The sequence below is a fragment of the Dipteris shenzhenensis genome, chromosome 24 (genome assembly GCF_047967505.1).
Source record: "Dipteris shenzhenensis isolate YYH24624 ecotype China chromosome 24, Dip_SZ_1.0, whole genome shotgun sequence".
In the NCBI taxonomy this organism is placed as follows: domain Eukaryota; kingdom Viridiplantae; phylum Streptophyta; class Polypodiopsida; order Gleicheniales; family Dipteridaceae; genus Dipteris; species Dipteris shenzhenensis.
In genome coordinates, this window is record NC_141619.1 from 41,480,047 (window position 1) to 41,502,830 (window position 22,784).

At 43.3% G+C, this 22,784-nt stretch overlaps 1 long non-coding RNA gene across 1 annotated transcript; it reads left to right on the top strand.

The window, feature by feature from the left end:
* Positions 1 to 2,456: 2,456 nt before the first annotated feature.
* On the top strand, positions 2,457 to 10,405 carry LOC147886608 (uncharacterized). The gene is made up of 2 exons (XR_015543353.1): positions 2,457 to 2,579; positions 9,790 to 10,405. It is a non-coding gene; the product is annotated as an uncharacterized LOC147886608 (long non-coding RNA).
* Positions 10,406 to 22,784: the final 12,379 nt, after the last annotated feature.

Genomic DNA, 22,784 nt, shown 5'->3' on the forward strand with positions numbered 1-22,784 from the left:
AACCATTTTTCCATCCGGAGAGGTGGTGCAGGAGAAGGTTGTGACAAATGGGGAAGTGAGCACGGAAGAGTTAGGCAAGTTGAAGGGACGGCTGCAACGTTATGAAGGGATTTTGAAAATTCATCCCGATGATTTAAATTCTTTGGAGGGAGCAGCAATCACAGGCAACTCCAACAAATGTTGAAGCGCTCCGATTGCTGGGTGAAGTACAAAATGCTCTTGGAAAGTATGAGCAAGCTGCTGCTACTTATCGGAGGGCTCTAACGGTCTCTCCAAAGGGGAGCATCACACTCCAGCAAGGGTCATATCAGGTCAGAGGTAGAATCCCTTTTCCAAATGCGGTATGCATCAGAAGGAGCAATGCATCCGATGAAGGGGATGACAGAACTTTCGATGAGGAAAGTAAGCTCCATGTGGAAACCCCTCATACGTCGAACAGTAGCTATGACTCTGAGCATATTAGCTCACCAACCCACCCCAAGGCGTAGCTGCAACTAGACGTGCGCCCTCGCACTTCGATTAATTTGGCTGAGACATGCAGTTCAACATGAAAATGTGATTTAGGCTACTCTATCAAGCGTTTGAAAAGTAAGAGACGTCTTCTAGACACCCCCAAAAACGCATGCAGATTTGAATAGAGAAGTTTCTGACGTCGAATTTCAATGCCGAGACCCAGCAAATTGTGACTCCTCCTCGCTTTGAACAATTCGATCATCTCAAAGGCGAGATTGAGAGGTAAGAAAGCGATGCTCAAGTAGGCAGCATGTAAACATTGTTCAATCATGCAAATAGTTTGCGTTTGGTCGGATTCGTCAACCTGAAAATCGGTGCATGAATGGAAAGAGCTTCTCATCTTGCATATAACCCAGTAACTACAGCATGTGGCTACCCCTGATGCTCAAGTACAAGAAAAATTCTAGCTGTTTAAGCAATTTTTACAAGTGGTTTTTGGTTGTCTGCCGTGGGCATTGCACAAACAATGGAGTCACGACTTTAAATAGTTTTGCTCATGAAGGAAAGCTATGGGGGGTTGTCAGACCTCATTTTTAAAAGAAAAGAGAGTTATTTTGTTGAACTTATAAATATTTAATCTCTTTCTCTTTTGGCATTATTGCAATTAAATTTGCATGTTCTTCATAGTATAATGAATGCTGTGCTGATTGTAATGTGCATCCAGTAATAACTTATTGAATAACACTAGCTCATTTGAATATTCTCAGCACGATCGAACACACAATATTACTAGGTAAGCTTCTTTGAATAATAGTATGCATCATATGATCAAGTCTAAATTTTTTGCACCATATGGAAAAATAACATTATCTTTAACCTATTAACCATGGACACTAAAAAAAAAAGGAGAGGACACATGGCAGCTTAGAGGAGAAGAGCCTGCCACATGTCACAAAGAAGGAGCTCTTGGATGGAGGCTTAGAGGAGGGAGGAGGTGGAAAAACAAGAGGTAGGCTCTGGGGAAGAGGTGGAAAGACAAGAGGCAGCTTTAGGGGCAAGGAGGAGTTAGAAGGTCAATGGAATGGAGGAGATGGAAGGTCACCTTCGGGAGGAAGGAGGAGATGGAAGGTTAATGGAATGAAAGGAGGAGATGGAAGGTCTCAGAGCCATGGGTTAAGACTTAGCCAAAATTTAAGAATCAAACATCCACCTTCAGATGGGGAGTGGTTGAGGACGGTCATGCATCTTTACCTGTGCAAAGCACGGGTTCAGTACTCGTTTTCTATTATCTTCACCCACTTATGTGCCCATGCCTTTTCCTTTTGTATGGTGCAAGATGCAATGTATTGTAGGACACCAATGTCAATATTGCATTGAATAATGGGGACGTTGTTTACTCATGGAAAATTGGCTGCACAACGTCACGTTTCATCTTAATGTTTTTTGTGCAATGCTCTTTGTATTTCATTCCAAAAGACTGCTCTCTTTGGAGAAGCTTTGTATTTCATTCCAAAGACCACTCTCTTTGTATTTCTTTCCAAAAGACCACTCTTTTTGGAAAAGCTTTTGTGCTACCATCATTGCATATCTATCTAGGAGATAAATTATACGCCTCCGCATCCTTGTAGTTATCTCCTTTTTCTATATTTTTCCCTTGTTAGTAAAAAGGGTTGGGATTTCACATGTTAGATCTAAATTGTCCAAAAACTAAAGGGGAGACATTACAAGGTGGTGAACATCTTAGATGCTCAAGATTAAGGGTGTTTAAAAACTAGCACACCATGGGTGCCACCCACGGATCATGGACGGGCAAGATTGACTGCCCATGTCCAAGCCACTGCCCAAATGCACCTCCAAACCTCCAAACCTCCAATTTCCACTTGTAAGTCACAAGCCCTTTTGTGTTGACTTGCATTTATGTGCACAATTTCCCCTCCTTGTGGAATAAAAAGAGATAAGGGTAGCACCGCTTGCCCTCTTGTATTCCCTTGCTTGTTTTCCGTTTACTTCTCCTTGAATTTCAAGCTGTGTGAGGTGATTATGGCTCTCCATTTCACTCAAGGTGGATGGACTGGCCGAATTTTGAAACACCAGAATTGGACTCCTCCATCCATTGTCTGCATGAGGTTGGTGTGTACGTTATGTTTGTTGTTGCACCATTTCATAATCATGCTTTAGTCTTTGCTGACGCTTGTAGTTTTGTTCAGCCTGTCACTTTCAATGACATGATACTGGAAGCTAGTTTATGAGGTGGGTTTTACATCAATGAAGTTACGAGCCTTTTGACTATTGGTTTATTCTCCACATGATCATAGATTATCAGCATATCGTACGAGAATGAGATGCTTCACACATCCTAGAGTTTTCAATGCTAGGGAGTTCAATGTCCTTAGATCTTAGTTTTAACTGCCTAAGTACATGCTTAACCTTGAAGATTCTCTCATCTAGCCCGAAACGGTGGTGCAACTCACTCCAGCCATGTCTACTATCCTTCTGACAAGGGAGACGAGGAAGGATTAGCTGGGAGCTCAACTTCTTGCTCCAGTCAATTTTGGGAAAGCCATCATCATCCAAGGAAGTGGAAGCGTATCTGAGGTGACATGCAATCTTGTAACTGGAGTCGCATCAGGTTCAGAAACCTCTGCTGGGTTAGATTTGGTGGTAGAGGTCAAGTTGGGGGGGAGCTCCTTCCCTCTAGAGTCCACCTCCATCCCTCTCCCTCCAATTGTGGATTTTGACATTTGCAAGTCTTTGGGAAAGCTCTTAGAGTAGCTTTTGAAGGAAGCTTTTGGAAAAAGCAATGACTTTTGGGGGAAAGTTATGTTTTCTAAAAGCAGTTAGTTTTTGGAGGACAGTATAGATTTCGAGGCAGCTTTCCAAAAGCACAGAGTTAGGGCCAGCCCCATAGTTATAAAACCACACCCATCCCTTTCCTTTTCACTTCTACATCAGTCTGTGCTCTTGGAGCCGCACTTCCATCCATAGAATTTCTCCTACAACTATTGTGATTCAGAGAAGGTGTCTGTTACATGGAGTTCAACTGGTTTCCAGCTCTTCCTCTTCATCATTTCACCCCTTTGCCTGCTGTATTTACTGTTCTAGACATCCCTCTCTTGCTCTCTTGCTGCGAATTGCAATTCTCCCTCTTCTGGGTCCAATTTCAGATTTTGATTACCTGTTCCAAGATCCTGATTTGTGCCAGACTCGCTTGCTCTGCATCCCAGGCAGTTTTCAGATTTTGGAGTTGAAATTTGCTGCCCAAAACAGCGGATTTCAGTCTCTCTCTGTCTGCAACCTTCAATGAGTTGCAGAAATTTCCTATGCTAGGACGAAATACAGGGCGCAGATCATGGTATTGACCTATCTGGGACTGATTTATGTGCAGCACCTCCTGGTACCACCTCCTTCAGTCATGTTCCCGCCTTTGAACTCAACCAACCCAGCCTCTATGATCTTCCAATTGTCCCCCTCATAATGAGTGAACAACCTGGAGTCTTCCAGGCACCATGCTCTGAGGGTCTGGTTCAACCCGTCCTTCCTTTGGCAAGGTCTGCAACAAAAGTACATCTCCAGATAACCTGGACCGCAAACTTTAAACGCACCTAAATGAACCTGAGTCACACTCCTTCTCGCAAGGGCACAATCCTCCAGTTGTGGAAGTCGATTCCCAAGAGCATCTGAATCAGGGTCGTCCTTCAGCAAGGTCCTTGCCTTCAGGCTCCCACACCTGTGAGCCTCCTACTTGGGCTCTGATACCATATTAGAAATTACCCAATAGAGGGTACGTACAACGGAAGACTGATAGTAATGCCTAGGAGCTCACATAGTGTGCGTGTGGGATGTGGAATCACAAACTTCTTAACTTATGTGCATGAAATAGATGTGCAGACTCATCAATAGACAATGAACCAGCCAGATAGAGAAACCACCAAAATAATATATTTCCATCCAAAACTATGGACACAATACAAAAGAGATAGATCTAGAGTCCCACCAATGGTGTGGTCCTTTGATCTTACCACAAGGTACTTCTCCTATCTGCTGGCTATCTCGAGACATGAGCCCGCGTGCTCCACCTCGAGCGTCTATAGACTTTCCGTCTAGTGTGTTCTTCTCCACCTTACTGCCTGTGAATCAGCTTAGGTGGGCAGCCCCTGCCAAGCTTTGTCTGCAGCACACAAGTCCCCTTGGTCCTCCTGAATGTAGGCCCAAAGATAGCTGTTCCACTGCTCCAACCTGCTTGCGAATGGCTGCTCCAGAAGGTATGATGATCACGACACCTTGCTGCCCTGGTAGACAGCCAAGGTCCAGCCCTTCCTGGCTAAGTCTGCAGCCCTTCAAGCACCCTTTCACCTCCCGATATAGGCCGAGAGGGTGGCTTCCTGCTGCTCCTTTCTGCCTCCTGGATTGCTGGCTGCTGGATAATGAAATGAGGCAAGTGCCTCTCCTTTTATAGGCCCTAATGGGCTGGCAAAAAACTGACCAGTCAGAGGCTACGCACAGGGGAAGACTGATAGTAATGCCCCCAAGAGCTCACACAGTGTGCGTGTGGGATGTGGAATCACAAACTTCTTAACTTATGTGCATGAAATAGATGTGCAGACTCATCAATAGACAATGAACCAGCGAGTAAGAGAAACCACCAAAATAATATATTTCCGTCCAAAACTATGGACACAATACAAAAGAGATAGATCCAGAGACCCACCAATGGTGTGGTCCACTGATCTTACCACAAGGTACTTCTCCTATCTGTTGGCTATCTCTAGACTCGAGCCCGCGTGCTCCACCTCAAGCGTCTATAGACTTTCCGTCTAGTGTGTTCTTCTCCACCTTTGCCTGTGAATCAGCCTAGGTGGGCAGCCCCTGCCAAGCTTTGTCTGCAGCACACAGGTCCCCTTGGTCCTCCTGAATGTAGGCCCCAAGATAGCTGTTCCACTGCTCCAACCTGCTTGCGAATGGCTGCTCCAGAAGGTATGATGATCAAGGTTCAGCCCTTCCTGGCTAAGTCTGCAGCCCTTCAAGCACCCTCTCACCTCCTGGATATAGGCCGAGAGGGTGGCTTCCTGCTGCTCCTTTCTGCCTCCTGTATTGCTGGCTGCTGGATAATGAAATGAGGCAAGTGGCTCTCCTTTTATAGGCCCTAATGGGCTGGCAAAAAACTGACCAGTCAGGCTGCCTATGGCGGACCCAAACAGGCCGACTAGGCCCTGACCTGGTCTGCCTATAAACGCCCCTTTGGGGCCCTCTTTTCTAGGGCCTGCTGGCCCACAATTCCATGCAAGGGCTGAGCCCTTGGCCAGCCCTAGATAGGGCCTGGTTGGCTGGCTTTGCCCAGCCCAACCAGCCCTCCATATGGGCTGCCATGTGCTGCTCCATCCCCCACCATGTCAGCGCCTGTTCACCCTGCTTCTGCTGCGCCAACCTATGCACCATCATCAGGTTCTGTTGCAGGCCCTGCGCCTGCCCACCACCCTCGCCATATGGCTCGCCATGCTGACGCCATTTGCTGGTGTCTGTTGCAGGTCGCAATCCTGCCCACAGTCCAACCATGACTCCATGCCTTGTGTCATCCTGAAGCTGTCCTCTGAGTGCCTCATGCCAGGCCTGATCCAAAACAATGTGTCCCCGCCATCTTCCTGCACATGAGCTGCTCCTGATGCAGCCTTTCATCCTTGGGATACCCCACCAACCATGAATGCTCCAGATGTGTCCCAGATCCACACATCCAGGTATTCTCTTTGGGCACATCTTGCCCTAGGTCTCCCTCCCCCACGCTCTCCTCATTTGGGGGCTTACACATGGGGAGGTGAACTTTCCAACACCCCCTCTCACCGACACATCTCGGCCCAATGCCAACACGTCGATGACGTTGCTCCAGTAACTCCCTGGCCGTAGTCCTCTGGAACATTTTGATGTCGAAATCTTTTCCTGGCTTTTCATCCAGTGGCTCATGCTCCACCAGGTCTGGTTCCGCTTCCACACACCATCTTGGTACACAGGTCCATCTTTGGTAGCACCTCCTGGCACCACCTCCTTCAGTCACGTTCCCGCCTTCAAACTCGAGCAATCTAGCCTCTATGATCTTCCGATTGTCCCCCTTATAATGAGTGAACAACCTAGAGTCTTCCAGGCACCATGCTCCGAGGGTTTGTTTCAACCTGTCCTTGCTTTGGCAAGGTCTGCAACAAAAGTACATCTCCAGATAACCTGGACCGCAAACTTTAAACGCACCTGACTGAACCTGAGTCACCCTCCTTCTCGCAAGGGCACAATCTTTCAGTCGTGGAAGTCGATTCCCAAGAGCGTCTGAATCAGGGTCGTCCTTCAGCAAGGTCCCTGTCTTCAGGCTCCCACACCTGTGAGCCTCCTACTTGGGCTCTGATACCATATTAGAAATTACCCAACAGAGGGTGCGCACAGCGGAAGACTGATAGTAATGCCCAGGACCTCACACAATGTGCGTGTGGGATGTGGAATCACAAACTTCTTAACTTATGTGCATGAAATAGATGTGCAGACTCATCAATAGACAATGAACCAGCCAGATAGAGAAACCACCAAAATAATATATTTCCGTCCAAAACTATGGACATAATACAAAAGAGATAGATCCAGAGACCCACCAATGGTGTGGTTCTCTGATCTTACCACAAGGTATCCCTCCTATCTGCTGGCTATCTCTAGACTCGAGCCTGCGTGCTCCACCTCGAGCGTCTATAGACTTTCCGTCTAGTGTGTTCTTCTCCACCTTACTGCCTGTGAATCAGCCTAGGTGGGCAGCCCCTGCCAAGCTTTGTCTGCAGCATACAGGTCCCCTTGGTCCTCCTGAATTTAGGCCCCAAGATAGCTGTTCCACTGCTCCAACCTGCTTGCGAATGGCTGCTCCAGAAGGTATGATGATCACAACACCTTGCTGCCCTGGTAGACAGCCAAGGTTCAGCCCTTCCTGGCTAAGTCTGCAGCCCTTCAAGCACCCTCTCACCTCCTGGATATAGGCCGAGAGGGTGGCTTCCTGCTGCTCCTTTCTGCCTCCTGGATTGCTGGCTGCTGGATAATGAAATGAGGCAAGTGGCTCTCCATTTATAGGCCCTAATGGGCTGGCAAAAAACCGACCAGTCAGGCTGCCTATGGCCGACCCAAATAGGCCGACCAGGCCCTGACCTGGTCTGCCTATAAATGCCCCTTTGGGGCCCTCTTTTCTAGGGCCTGCTGGCCCACAATTCCATGCGAGGGATGAGCCCTTGGCCAGCCCTAGATAGGGCCTGGTTGGCTGGCTTTGCCTAGCCCAACCAGCCCTCCATATGGGCTGCCATGTGCTGCTCCATCCCCCGCCATGTCAGCGCCTGTTCACCCTGCTTCTGCTGCGCCAACCTATGCACCATCATCAGGGTCTGTTGCAGGCCCTTTGCCTGCCCACTACCCTCGCCATATGGCTCGCCATGCTGATGCCATCTGCTTGTCTGTTGCAGGTCACAATCCTGCCCCCAGTCCAGCCATGACTCCACGCCTTGTGTCATCCTGAAGCTGTCCTCTGAGTGCCTCATGCCAGGCCTGATCCAAGACAATGTGTCCCCGCCATCTTCCTGCACATGAGCTGCTCCTGATGCAGCCTTTCATCCTTGGGATACCCCATCAACCATGAATGCTCCAGATGTGTCCCAGATCCACACATCCAAGTATTCTCTCTTTGGGCACATCCTGCCCTAGGTTTCCCTCCCCCATGCTCTTCTCATTTGGGGGCTTACAGATGGGGAGGTGACCTTTCCAACACTCCTTTGTTTCAAGTGCTTGATATTCATTTCAGTTTGACTCGAGGATTCATCCTATCATTTGAAGGTACGAAGCCATTTTATGTCTCAGAGGCTGGTGGTCAGATGGCCAGCTGTGTGGCCAGCCTGTCTGTATTTTCTATCATTGGCATGGCTTTATGTGTAGCTTAGGGCAGTTAGCTGCTTGTAGCTGTACCTGCTGACCTACTGTATCTCTTGAAGCTCCATCCTCAATTATGCACATTAGAATCCCTCTAGGGGGCATGTCATGGGGTGCAGAGGCCCAGGCACTTGGCATATATGGGACATGGTTAGCAGGGAATGGGAATGTTCTGGGAACGTCGTATGTTGAAACAGGAACGATTCGGGAAGGGGAATGGGAAGGGGAACGCCACGTCATATGACACGCCATCATATGACACAAAACTATACTAGAACATGAATGACACGAACTTTTTCCAGCTTTGAACTTCGACAAAGACACATTTGGAACGTTTTGAAACCCTCCCCCCCCCCCCCCCCCTCCCCCCCCCTCCCCCTTTAAAAACACTTTTTCCCCGTTCCGGATGTTTTGGTTCCCCCTTGCTTCATGGAACGGGGTTCTGGCCATTCCGGAAGGGGGAACGGCGTCCCCCTTGCTAACTATGATGTAGGGTTCCTTGTTCTGCTAACTTTGTCAGGGCTTTCCATTCAGATTTGTGGATGTCATGTGTAAATCAATCCTTTGTAAGGGTTTATGCGTGCTTTCTTTCTTCTATATTTTACTCGTTGTTAGATCCTATCCTCTAGATGAGGTTGGGATAATCTAGAGTATGAGTTATACAATCGATGGTCAGCATGCTATAGGTTGAAGTATGAGGCGTGGTAGGGCAAGTTGATTTTGCTTGATTTTCTTTGATTCTCATAAATTGAATCAGGGATTTTGGTTTAATTTCTCGATTCAGTGCCATTGAATTTTTGTGATAAATGGAAATCTATGAAATTGTTGAGCAGCTCAGGATTCTTCTGTTTCAAATCAGCAGATAATGTTATGTTTCACATGGCATTTTTCCCAGTTGATTGAAATGCAGCAATAATGGTGGGGCCAAATGCCACAAAACCTTATGTCTTAAGGCTCAATATATCACTCCGATACACTTCAGCAATAGTGATTCACAGGCCTTCCAAGAAATGTGCAGCTTCTGCTTCTTCACAAGAGAGAGAGATCAAGAAGTCATTCCTTGAGAATGGGGAGAATCCTAGGTCCTTAAAGGTAGCACGTCATATAGGGGACATACTTGCTCAGAGACTCTCCTTGAAAAATGTAATGAAAGTTCATCTCAACCTAGAGAAGGAGGCGGCTAAGCAGGAGCGTGATACAAAAAGGTTTTGGGCAGTTGTAGATGGTTTACGTGAAAATGGAATTGAAATAGTTCCATGAGCAGTTTGGTGCCTTTTATTTGAAGTAGCTTCATTTCGTTGTCCTTGTATGACAGTTGAGAAATGACACATGTCAATAGACACATGCTAGACACTCCTGTTTTTTAGATTGAACTTTTTTGTGATTTTTGTCTTGGTTTTACAGCTCAGTATTTAGTATACGAGTTGTGCATGGTGCTGGGTGCAAGGTAGTTGGCACTTGCCTACTTGTTGACTTCTCAGACCTTAACCCTCGTTATCTTCATGAAGGTTGGCCCAGAGTCTACATCAAAGTTACCAGGTAAAAGGAACGTTCCAGAAATTTGGGTGTCAGATCAGGAACGTTCCAGGAAGGGGGAACGGGAACCGGAATGCCGCGTCATCATATGACATAAAATTATTCTAGAAAATGAAAGAAACTAACATTCTACAGCTTAAACTTTCTATATAAGCTCTAAAATACCCATTTGAAACTGTCAAAGGCAAAAAAAAAAGGGGACGTTCCAGGGCTGTTCCGGTTCTGCCTCGCTTCCTGGAACGGCGTTCCAGACGTTCCGAATGTTGGAACGCTGTTCCCTCGTAACTATGCTCTACATTCTACTTTAGACATTGCCGCATGTTCAGTAACCGTTGGCAACTGCTGTGTTGAAATTGCTTATCATGATGTTCTTAATGGTGATGTATAAACTGTGAGATTCCAAGTTCTGAACCTAAAACATTTACAGGTGGTAGGTTGTAGGTAGCAGTTTCAATTGAAGCTAAATCTTGAAGTTTTAAGCTTTTGAATCCATATACAATTTACTATGTATGTTGAATATTTTGTTTTGTATGAAGACATACAGACAGGTAGATAAAAAGTATGAAGGCAGGGAGACAGATTGGTAGATAAATAAGATGTAATTTTGTAATTAAAGATTTGTTTCTGAAGTCTAGACACTTGTATTAAAAGCATGGTTAACTACTCGAGTCTTAACAATCGTGTTCAGGTTTTTTGGCAACTTTCACCTTTAGAATCTCTGTAGCTGCTGGTGTTTTTGGTTGAAAAAGCTTGTACCACTTGTATTGCTATAAAGAGATGCTACAAAGTACAATGGCAAAACCTAGTACTTTACTTTGCCTAAACAATAATGAATGCCTTTGAAGCATGGTTACATGTTTTGATTGGTTCATCTTATTTATGGCTCATCATTTTAGTCGGCTAATGTGTAGGGAGCTATTAAAAATAGCTTGAAACTACTGTAGACACATTGCCATCCGGTACAAGGGTTTGCTATTTTTTGTATACTTTGCATGCGCGTGCTCCTAATTCTTGATGCCCCCCAAGAAAATTATTGCAAATCTTGTGTGAGGTAGCTTCTAAAGGTTGTTCTGTCATGAATCTACGACTTGGAGAGTTGGATTATTTGGGAGAACCCATTCAGGAATGCATTCTTTACACTTGCCAAAAGAGGTATCGGACTTGCTCACTACATCCTTCGTTTGCTGTTGCCTCTGCCTTTCCTCTACTTGCTTTGGCCGGGGGCTATTCGTCCTCTCTTGTTCCGCCCACCTTGGCCTAGCTCTTGGGGTGTGCTTAAGCCTACTAGTCGTGCTCCCTTCCACCTCTTCTAAGCCTCCCCGGTCAGCATTTTTGGGCTCATGTCTATTCCTCTGCTTACCTTTAGGTGTTCCATATGGTATCTTAAGTGCTCATCTCATCTAGCTTGGATATCACCATTTCCCAAGCTTCTTTGGGGCTCATTGCATCCTTTTCTTCCCTTTCCCCTCCTCTTCTAGCCTCTTTCTCTCTATTCCTCTTTCATTTCTTACTAGAAGGTATAGGTTCTATTGTTTGACTAAGAGAAGGTGGCTTTAAAGGTCACCAATTGGTATGGTTCAAAGGAGCTTAAATGGTGGGTCCCCTTCCATCCATAGCTCCCTTTACTTTGAGGATAGGTATGTAGAGATGTGAAGGATATCTAGGATAGAGCCGTGAAGGGATGCATGGTCAGCCTCACCCTTGCACAAGTTTGGAATTGTACCTAGGTAAGTATATGTTGGGTGCAACCTCTCATGCCATAAGTGTGTCTGAACTTACAAATTTAGTAGCATAGGCAAGTGAATTAGCTTCAATGGTTGGCCGTTTTTCATATGCATCTAGATGATATAGCCTCTGAAAAGTGTCCCAGTAATTGCAATGCAGTTATCATGCCGATTGCCATAAATGGCACAATGGTAGACAACCTTGAAGCCATTGGTAGAAATGGTTGAAATGAAAATCAGATTTTTCTTGATGCATGGAATAAATAACACTTCTAAAAGAGTGACTGTATTCCTTGACACATAAATAACCTCAACTTAGAAGTGCTCAATGGTTGAAATATCTCTCTGTAGAATGTAATGTGTTTGGAAGCACTACTATCAAAATACCATGCTAGAATCTGAAAGTGATAAGGCTGGAGCATCCCCTGACGGATTATCATGGCCAGTCACACCAAAGGCCCACTCATCATGAGCACAATGTGTTTCCTCGTGGTGTGCTCATGGTCAGTTGATGCATTTGTGATTGCGAGTCCCTGATGTTGCTACTCCTTCTCGGAAGCAATGCGCTTTTGGCACTTAGATATGTCATGGCTTGGTTTCTTGCAACAATTATAGCATTTCCTCTTCTTCCATCAACGTGGAAAGAAGAGGATGAAGTGCCAGATGAATATTTGGGCTTGCTGTAATCCCCTCCCCTCCCCTCCCCTTTTCCCCCTTTGCCTTTGCCCATGTGATCGGTAGCAAAGGCTTGATCTGTAGGAATAAAAGCAGCCTGATTTTGATGACTCTCCTCCTCCTATAGGAGTAGGGAAACAAGCTGTACAAAGGAATAGTGGTTGGGGGTCACCCATAGCCACTAATCTCAATGCTATAGCAAATCACTGGTATAGGTCAGGGAGCCCATCAAGTGTCGTGGAAACAACCTATGCACACAGGAGAATCTCACCCACATTAATAACTACTCACAAAAGTCCTTGACTTTTGTGAGGTAAGCATGCATGCTCTCCCCTTTGTGCATGTGTACATCATCAAGCTGTCTCCTCAAAAGGCAGCTTTGGTCTCATTACGAACTTGATACAAATGGGCCAAAGTATGCCATGCATCCTTGGCTATCTTGCAAGATTTGATGTGAGGGATAATGAATCTCTTGCATGTAAATGTAACCATGGCATGGTCCTAGGCATCACAGTGGGTTTGGAGGATCTGGTGCAGTAATGGTGTTAGAGCTAGAAGTGGCTATACTACCAGTAGCACCAGCTAGCAGATGCTATGGAAGTAGGTGCCTATACCTAAGAGCTAGTCTTTGATATGGATACAATGCTCTAAAAATTCTTGGATACTAAGAAGTGGCACACCAAGTACAACCACATGGGATAGTTGGTGTTATCAAGTCTTTCTTTAGCTGAATCATTCCAAACAAATCCATGTTGGCAATTGCAGAAATTCCCTTTAAATAAAGTGCATGGAAAATCCTCAATGCTCGTTGTAATGAGGAGGGTGCTTAAAAGTTGCCACAAAAATCTGCAAATGTCAACCTAAAAATGACGGTAAAAGGTTTGCAAATGTGAATGCCTGATGAAGTGCTCAAACCTTTTGCCTGATGAAAGGCAAAAGGTTGCCTTGCAATATATGACGATAACAATTGCAAATGTCAAGGGCATCGAAAGCATAAAGCTGCTTTGCAAAAGCTTATCTAGTTCTCAAATCTACTCAAAAGCGATCGAAATTAAACCCTAAGGCAAAGGGGATGACTGCAAGTGTGAATCTTGCAAAGGACCCAATTTTTCCAAAAAGAAAAGTATTCTACAAAAGAGGGAAATTTGACATTCATGCTCAATGTCATTGTCCCAGCATACAATCACTGCAATAAATTGTTACTGGTTTAAAAAGCCCCAAAATTTGCCAAATCAGGTTGCTAAAAAAAGCAAATGTTGACAAATCTGAGTCAGACTAAGTGGAAAAATGCTTGAAAAGCTACCAAATGTCTTTTTAGAGGAAAATTGTAGCCCAGTGGTAAAAGCCCCAATTTGTGTAGCAAGGTAGAGTAAAAAAGAGGGCAATTTCAAGAAAAGCCCCAACTTTTTCTGCAACTGTGCATTGGATCGCAATTCTAACAATGTTAGAGAATGCTCCAAATTTTGTAGGTGCCAATTTAAATCTAAACTGGAGGTGTGAATACAATGGTCAAGTGACAATTCTATGACAAAAATTGTTATAGCTGTGGATGAATATACAAGCCCACGGCAATGACGGCACCTGCATGAGTTCTACAGCGATGACACAGTTTAGCCATGTATACAGGCAACGATGTTTGTTGATTCACATATGGATGACTCACAGTTTATATGACACTTGTATAGATGAAGTCAGACGTTGTACGATGCTTGTATAGTGCAAGTTGCAGGACTTGATCACAACGCTTGTACGAGAAACTATCCCGTATACGTGGTGACACATTATATGGATGCCGCATGTAGTTATATGGAGGCTATAGCAAATAGTACTCTAGCAAGGTATTGTATAAAAAAATAGCGTTGCAAGATTGATGCTATTACAAGTACTGTGGAGTCTACTGGTGTTGGAGCTGTTTGTGGTTGGCTAAGCTGCAAGGAGCAACTGAAGCAAGTCATTGAAGAGGTGAAGAAAAAACAAGTAGAATAGCAAGCAAGGGGGGACCAGGGAGGATCAAGATTGATGCTTTGATACCACTGTTGGGTGCGAGAAGCAATGGAACAAGATGGAATACATGGGAGCAAACAACAAGCTGACCTAATTGAAGAATACTTGCAAAATCGATAATGAGGAAAGTACAAGAGTGGCCAATGTATGGCTCCAAGTCAACTCATGACTAAGTCCATTGGTTGCTTGGACTAGTCCTAACTAGCCTACAAGTACATACCAGGGCTAAGCGCTAATAGTATAGAGATTGTGAGTGATCTTATTCAGGAGGTTAACATTTATAGGGGTATTTTTTCCCTGTAGCTTGCGTCGCATTGGTGGATCAAGTTTAGTATATTTCATCACATGTCTAGATTTGTGATCATGCTTGCTTTCAAGGACATACTCTTTGATTATGGTCTGTTGAAGGTATGCTTGATTGTGGCAAATGTGCCACCTAACCAAGGCCTTGGGCCTTCTTTAGGTAGAGGCGTTGATAGTGGTCACTTCTTCTTTGGAGATAGGCCTTAGTTCTTTGTAGACTACCCTCTTATTAGACACGACAATGGGGCTTTTTGCAATCAAGCCTAGCTCCTTAGCCTCAATTGACAAAGGTAACTGGGGTTTAGACTAAGAAAGAGTTAAGGCATGTATGCATAAAGGAACACCAAAAGAAGGGCCCATGGGGACAGCAAGTGCGGGAGCAACTTTCAATAGAGCTCCCTCTTGATCTTAGGTATCTGTGGATGTCTATTACTTATTGGATGTTTGCTGTATGGCCTTTGCGGATAGAATATTTTGGATCATGTCAATCGCATTCCTTGCAAATATGGAGGGATCCATTAGATGGATGAGACCCTTAGCTTCTGTTGGATTCCTTGCAGTGAGACCATGATATAATTGATATCTCGTATAGGTAGAGGTGAGAGTGTGTCTCATTTGAATTGGAATGTTGCCAAACTCTCCCTAGTAGAGGGAGAGTGTTGATGATCAACGAATTTTACTTGCCATGGCCGGGTGCCTTCATAAAGGATCCATGGGGTAATTGAGGCGCACACATGCCACATTAGAGCAATTGTGGCTTGGCAGACAATGATAATGCCTCATTCACTTAGAAACACAAAGTCTAGCCCTCGTAGGCAAGCTTATCATCTATGGCCTTCAGACCCCTAGGAGCTGCTTTTGTAGTAGATGCTTCTTTGGATTACTCCTAAGAAAGGCCACATGCTTGGTCACATGATACACATTAACTACGCATGGTGGGATAGCCACATGTTGGTCACATGATACACATTCACTATGCATGGTGGGATATTGGACTACCCAAATCATGGGGTTTTGGAGTCACTCTTTGCAACACTCTAAGGAACATATAAGGAGGTTAGCATAGGATTGAGAAGATAAAGATATCCATCTCGGAGGCATAGAGGGAAGGCTCGAGATGGGAGGATGAGGACACCGTAGTTGGATGTCAAGTTAGTCGTGTGGCTTACTAGTATAGATGGTGTGACAATGGAGCTCGCTTTGACATGTCCTCACATGTCTTCTTTAGTATAGGTTTTAGTGTGGTCTTCCATCTAGAAATATTAATAGTTCACAATGTCCTTTGGGGGGACCAAGTATTGGGGCCTCTATAATGATAGAGCTTAGAGTGGTAGGCCTTCTAGAGAAGCAACAAGCCATCAATCTTATGTTAAGTGGGGAGGAGTACCCCTAGTGGAGGGTTTGGCTCTGGCTCTAGGGGGGGCATCCCTTGAGAGAGTTGTAGTGGGACCCAAGAGTGGTTTTGGCCTGCATCGATAGAGAAATTTGAGAGAGTTTAGATGTCTTTCTTCTTATCGACAACCAACAGTGTCTATAGTGAGCCTTTAGCTAGGGAATACCTCATGAGAGAGACACTAGTTGGAGTAGTCGGTGCTACAAAATGTACACACTAGATTTTTCTTGATTGTGGATAAACATTTGCTTGCAGAGTATCTTTTATTTTTTCTTAGTTGGTGGCCCATGGTGGCTTCCCATAAGCCCATGGTTGGAGTAGATAATGGAAGATACATATGGTTCTTGTATTGCGGATGAATAGGGGGGCTTTGAGAGAAAAAATTCCATTAATTTGTGGTGGCAAGTAAGAGGGGTGAAAAGGAAACGTTGATAATCTAAGGTGCACCAATAATTAAAGATCTTTCTAGATGGAGGTTACAAGGTTGTTAAAAAGTTTATTCACGATGTCGCCTTCGTCATAGCCACTTCCTCTTGTCGCCATCCATCGTCCCCTGTCCTCCATCGTCTCGTGCTTCGGACATCCAACGTTGCTGCTCCTACTCGCCATCGACCATCCATGCGTTGCTGCTCCTGCTCGCTCCTACCATCCCTGCATTGCTCGACGCCAATTGCTGCTCCTGCTTGCAATAGCATCGTCCCGCGCTGCTTCATAAAATCTAATGCTTTAGTTGGAGGGGCTTTTTCCCAAGCCGTGATCCTGAGGGTACCGCTCTTCCCCCGCCATACCCACAAAATCCTCTTCCAAGATTGAGAGAGGGAGTGGAAAGAATGGGTTGGTGGCCCTTATTCCGCATGGATCTGTTCTAAGGATCATGATGCATGCAGGCTGCTGTAACTTCTGATTTCACTGCTCGTTAGTTGCCGTAACTCTAGGGAAGGTTATCACCGCGCCTCTGTTGCATCTCATAGCAATGCAAGGGACTGCTGGGAGAGTCTGAGTGGAGGGAGTGAGAGAGGGGGCAAGGGTGACACAGAGGGAGATGGAGGAATGGAGGGAGTGAAAGAGAGAGGAGAGGGGCGGCGAGGCAGAGGGGAGGGAGTAGGTGGCGAGGCTGAGCGGAGGGACGGGAGGGATTAATTTAATTGGATTAATTAGATTAGTTAGGTTAATTAGATTAGGACCCTTATGGACCCCTCTTTTTTGTGTACCTAACCTAATTGCTTATTGGAATGAATTTCATATATGACTTTTGCAAATTCATGATTTTCCTTTGATGTAATGCCAATACCAAATGCATGGTCGATTAGATCACAAAATTACAATCCCAATGCAAAAATTTTGATGGAAATCAAAAGCTTGAGCTCAAAGATTTTGATTTTTTTTCCATTAGTAGAAAATTACCCACTATTTATGGAGGTGCTGAATAGCACACCATATATGGTAATGCTCGCACAAGTTTGTTGCACAAACATGATAGAGGCGATGATTGTTCAAACATAATAGATGGGATGAATGCTTAAACATAATAGATGTGATGAGTGTTTTCACTTGAGTAACAATATTAATAATTTTAATAATTTAATTTAAAAAATAATAAATTCATTTTTAAATAATTAGTAAAAAAATTCAACTTGCACTTTCAATGTAAAAACAACAATAATTTTAGTATAAAATCAACTATGGCGACTCTTCAAAAATTTTGCTTGTGATCCAAGTATTGAAGTGATTTCTCACCTCTTATATATGCATGGATAAAATATGATATAAGAAAGACCCTCTCAAATATGCCCCCCTTGACATTGTAAAATGGAAATTACCTATTAATCAATTGTGGAGAAAAGAGGATGGGTGAAAAGGAAGAGGACAAGGCCATGATCAAACTAGGGGATAAACAAGGAGGGGAGGAGTTTCAATTGAAGAATAATGGAAGGTAGGGGGCATTAAAGAGGGAGCTATGTGAGATCTGGGAGGGGGGAGAGGGACCACTTACGAAGGGGGCATTAAAGAGAAAGGGGCATGCCAAAGGGGGGAGGGAGGATGGACCATTTATTAAAGAGAAAGGGGCATGCCAAAGGGGGAGGACGGACCATTTATAATATTATAGTTATCTTTAGAGTTGTTATACTAGTTTATAGCTTAGTGGTAGAGGTCACGCGTGCAAAACACAAGATTATGGGTTTAAATCCCTTCTTGAATTTCACATATAATGTGCACCTTTCTTAGACATAGTCTTAAAAGATTTACCTCCCCATAAAATAAAATAACCCATGCACAAACATGGGTTGATTAGCCTCCATGAGCTAAAACAAATACAAGAAAAATATAAATAAAGTTAAGCTGAGCAAGTATGTCCCTATAGATGAATGTATTTTCTATTTAGTGCTTTTGTATTTTAAGATACTTCCAATTTATAATGATTTAATTGTACCTTCTTATATCCACTTGAATTGGTGAAAGTATTCTACCATTGTTTATTCATTGTAATACTTAAGTGCTTAGATGTTATTCTACCATTGTTCATTCATTGTAATACTTAAGTGCTTAGATGTAATTAAGAAGAAAGGAACCAATATATTCCACCTTTAAAAAGCATTCAAAACCAAAGAACCTTAGAAAAAAAGTAATTATTGACTTTCTATTTCTATCACTTGAAGGGGTAGCATAATTCTAGACAGATCTTGATTTTTCAATGTGATACTTTCATCTTGAGTAATATTTCCTAGATGTAGGGTATGTACTATGAATGCAAAGGTGATCATAATCACAAAAGCGATCACTATCCAATACCAATACTATTATTAATAGATTGGCATTACCTTTCAAGCCTAATTCCTTTTCCAACATTTCAAAATTTTATTTACAAGACTTATGGTGATGATATTTTCCATGTTGGTGGTAAGACACTAAATGAGATCGAATACCACATGCTTAGAGGCATCTCATTTATAATCATAATTCATCCAATGTATGCACGGAACATCAAATTCTTGAAAATTGCAGTAGTACTCTATACTATCATGGTATCTTGGGGTGGGCATGTCTCGTATTTGAAAGCAAACATCAAGAATGAAGTTTTCTTCATATTCAAACGCCTTCTTCATAATCATTTCCCATTGCTATCATCTTTGTGTTATAGTTCACAATACGATATTTGCATGGTTTATGATCTTATATATCTACATAGCATTTTACATGGTTGTGTACCATTTATCTTTATGTTATACTTTCATTCAGGTAGAGTTTCTAAGATGCTCCATCTGTGAGCAAGGAAGATCACATCTCTATCTTGCTTACTGGCCAACATCAAATGGGTCGTGCATTGTGGTCCTGAACTATTTACATGAACCACCTTAGAACCCTGTTTTCCTTTCTTCGTATCTAGTATACAAGCAACACATGAGTATTATGTGAAGCAAGTGGAAGAGTCTAGATAGATGCAAACTAACATGTGGCTATATATGGCACCTCATCAAGATCAACATTAGTGGAATATCATGTGCAAGCCATTTTGAAAAATGCAAGACCAAATTACCAACCTATATGAAAAGGAGGTTATCAAAGAGTTGCAATCTTAAATAAAATTAAAAAGTAATGGAGCTGATATACGGAACAATGGTGATTTATACACATTGTGTTGGCTTAGAAAGAGCTTTAATTGGAGAACAAATACAAGAAGATAAGATTAAAATAGCCTACTTATTTGAATAATGTGCAAAGATGTTCATATGAGTGGTTATCACCAAGAATAAAATGCAAGCAAGAATACTAGAGTGTTCTCATTTCTTTGGTCAAGGATTAGAATTTTCATGCCAAACACAATGGGGGAATACACACAAAGGTGGAGGCTGAAAATAGTTTTCCTCTTCTTAGTTGTGAAAGCCAAAAGAACTCTCTCTCTGAGTACAAAAGGAATAGGTGAACCCTATATGTGGGTCTCAAACGAAACTCAGCTAACCTAGGTGGCATACTAACTGAGCCACTAACTAGAGTACATAAAGATAGCTGTCATCCAGCTATTATTCATGGGCGGTGTACCAACCGCATCTGTAGCTAACAAGTCAGTGACATAAATGCACAACGGTCACCCTGGCATATCACGAGTGGAGCTTGATATCTCAACACTCCCCCTTGAGCTTAATCCCAATTCCTGCACACCAAGCAGGTCTCTGAACTTGCGCAGCTTCTCTGCGCCCAATGCTTTCGTGAATATGTCAACTACCTGATTCTTTGTGCTGACATAAACTAGATCAATAGAACCTACTAGAACCTTCTCCCGCACATAGTGATAATGCACCTCAATGTGCTTTGTTCTAGCATGATAGACTGGGTTCTTAGCCTCTGTGCTCGACAAGGCAACTGTAGGCTGTTTCTTGCTGCTCCAAGTGACTGCAGCACTCCCAAAAGAAAACACATATCCATTGGTAGATCGTCTATCAGAAATACTACCAACCCAAGTTTCATAAAATAGTCCACACTGCAATGTGGACTTCACATAGCTTAGTATGCATCTAGCCACATCCAAATGTGGTTTCCTTGGAGCCTGCATAAACTGACTTACCAACCCAACAGCATAGCTCAAATCTGGCCTAGTAATAGTCATATAAATCAAACTTCCTACTATGCGTCTGTACATAGTAGGGTCTTCTAGAAGCTCACCTGCATCTGTGCTCAACTTCACATTCTGCTTCAAAGGAACTAAAATAGGCTTACAGCTTGTCATCCCATATTTGGACAGCATGTCCAATCCATACTACATCTGCAAGAGCCATATCCCACTTGTGGATCTAATCACCTCAATACCCAAGAAGTAACACAGCTCTCCCAAATCTTTCATCTCAAACTTCTGCTTCAATAGCATTTTCACATGAAGGATATCTTCATCACTATCACCTATGAAGATCAAATCATGAACATAAATGACAAGCAACATAATTTCTTTATTTTTCTCACATAAAGTGAGAAATCTGCCTTGGAAATTTGAAAGCCAATAGTGACAAGATAATGTATCACTTTGACCATATAGGCATAGTGAATGGCTGTAAATCCATCATATTTCAGCCTATCCACAGGATACTTAACTTTGGTAGACTTGTGCAAAATAGGCTCACTACCAGGTGCTCTCAAAACATCCCTTGTCTTCCTTACTGCAGGTGTAACAATAGAAGGAATACCCAACTCATCATCAAGGCTTTGTTTTGAGCCAGTGGATTCACCATCCACATAAGAGTGACCTGCATTCACATCAAACATGGGCTGATCTACTTTCTCTTTTCTTTTTTGTGATACTTGCATACCACTATTTGCATTGCTTTGAGGAGATCCTCTTGATCTCAATCTGCTTGTCCATGGTAAAGTATGTGAACCACTGCTAGAGGACACTATAGGTCCACTAATATTTTGTGATTACTACTGTCAATTCTATGCAACATTACCATTTTGTGCATGTACATCATTAATCACATTTACTGGTTTATACCAGCTACTCATCTCATAAAAAACAACATATCTGCTCAGTGTAAACTTACGAGTAGAAGGGTTATAGCATCTATACCCTTTCTACTGCAGAGAATAACTAATAAAGATGCACTTCTCAGCCTTTGGATCCAACTTGGATCTCAACTCATCTGGCACAGGAACATAGGCAATGCAACCAAAAACTTTCAAATGAGAAATATCTGGTTCCCTACTAGTATACCTCTCCTCTGGCATCATGCCATGTATTGCTACAGTGGGAGTCCTGTTCATTATGTAGATTGCTGTAGCAATTGCTTTAGCCCAATAATAATATGGCAGGTGTTTTTCATTGAGCATGGCACGAGATACCTCTCCAATATGCCTGTTTTTCCTTTCTGCAAGTCCATTTTTCTGTGGGGTACAATTGCATGAAAATTGTTGCTTTATGCCATGCTCCTGCAGGAACCTTGCAAACTCATTTGAGAGGTACTCTCCCCCTCCATCTGACCTTAGGCATTTTATTTGCAGGCCTGTTTCTTTTTCAACTATAGCTTTAAAAGCTTTGAAATGCCCAAACACTTCACTTTTCTTTTTCATAAAATACACCCAAAATTTTATGCTATAGTCATCAATAAAAGTGACAAAATAATGACAGCCTCCAATAGATGTAGCTTTAGTAGTCCACACATCAGAGTGGATTAATTCCAATGGCCTCTTACTCTCTTGGACATGTCTAGGAAATGGTTTCCTTGCCTGTTTTCCAAATTGACAGGATTCACATACCTTATGCATTTCTGCAACCTTGAACTTAGGCAATCCTGCAATAATATTTTGGGCCTGCATTAATTTAAGTCACTGTACATTAACATGACCAATGCGTTTATGCCAGATATCAATATTTGCAACTACACCAATCCCATGTGCAAACATTGCTGCACTCAATTCAAGCATGTTTGCATCCAACATAAACATCCTGCCCTTCTTCTTCCCTTTTGCTATCAAGCGACCTTTATTTTTCATATCCTCAACAAAGCATCCATGAGGATTAAATCTGACCTGCAAGCCCTGCTCAACCATTTGACCAATAGAAACCAGGTTCTTGGAGATATTCGGGACATGAAATACATCAGACATGTATTTCTTTTTCCCATCCTGCATAGACAAAGGAATTTTACCAATTTGCACAATAGGATGTGCAATATCATCACCAGTCTCCACAAATCCTAGTCTTTCCATTTTCCTTGCATCCTGCATCCATTTTGCATGACCTGTCATGTGGTTTGATGCATCTGAGTCAACATACCACA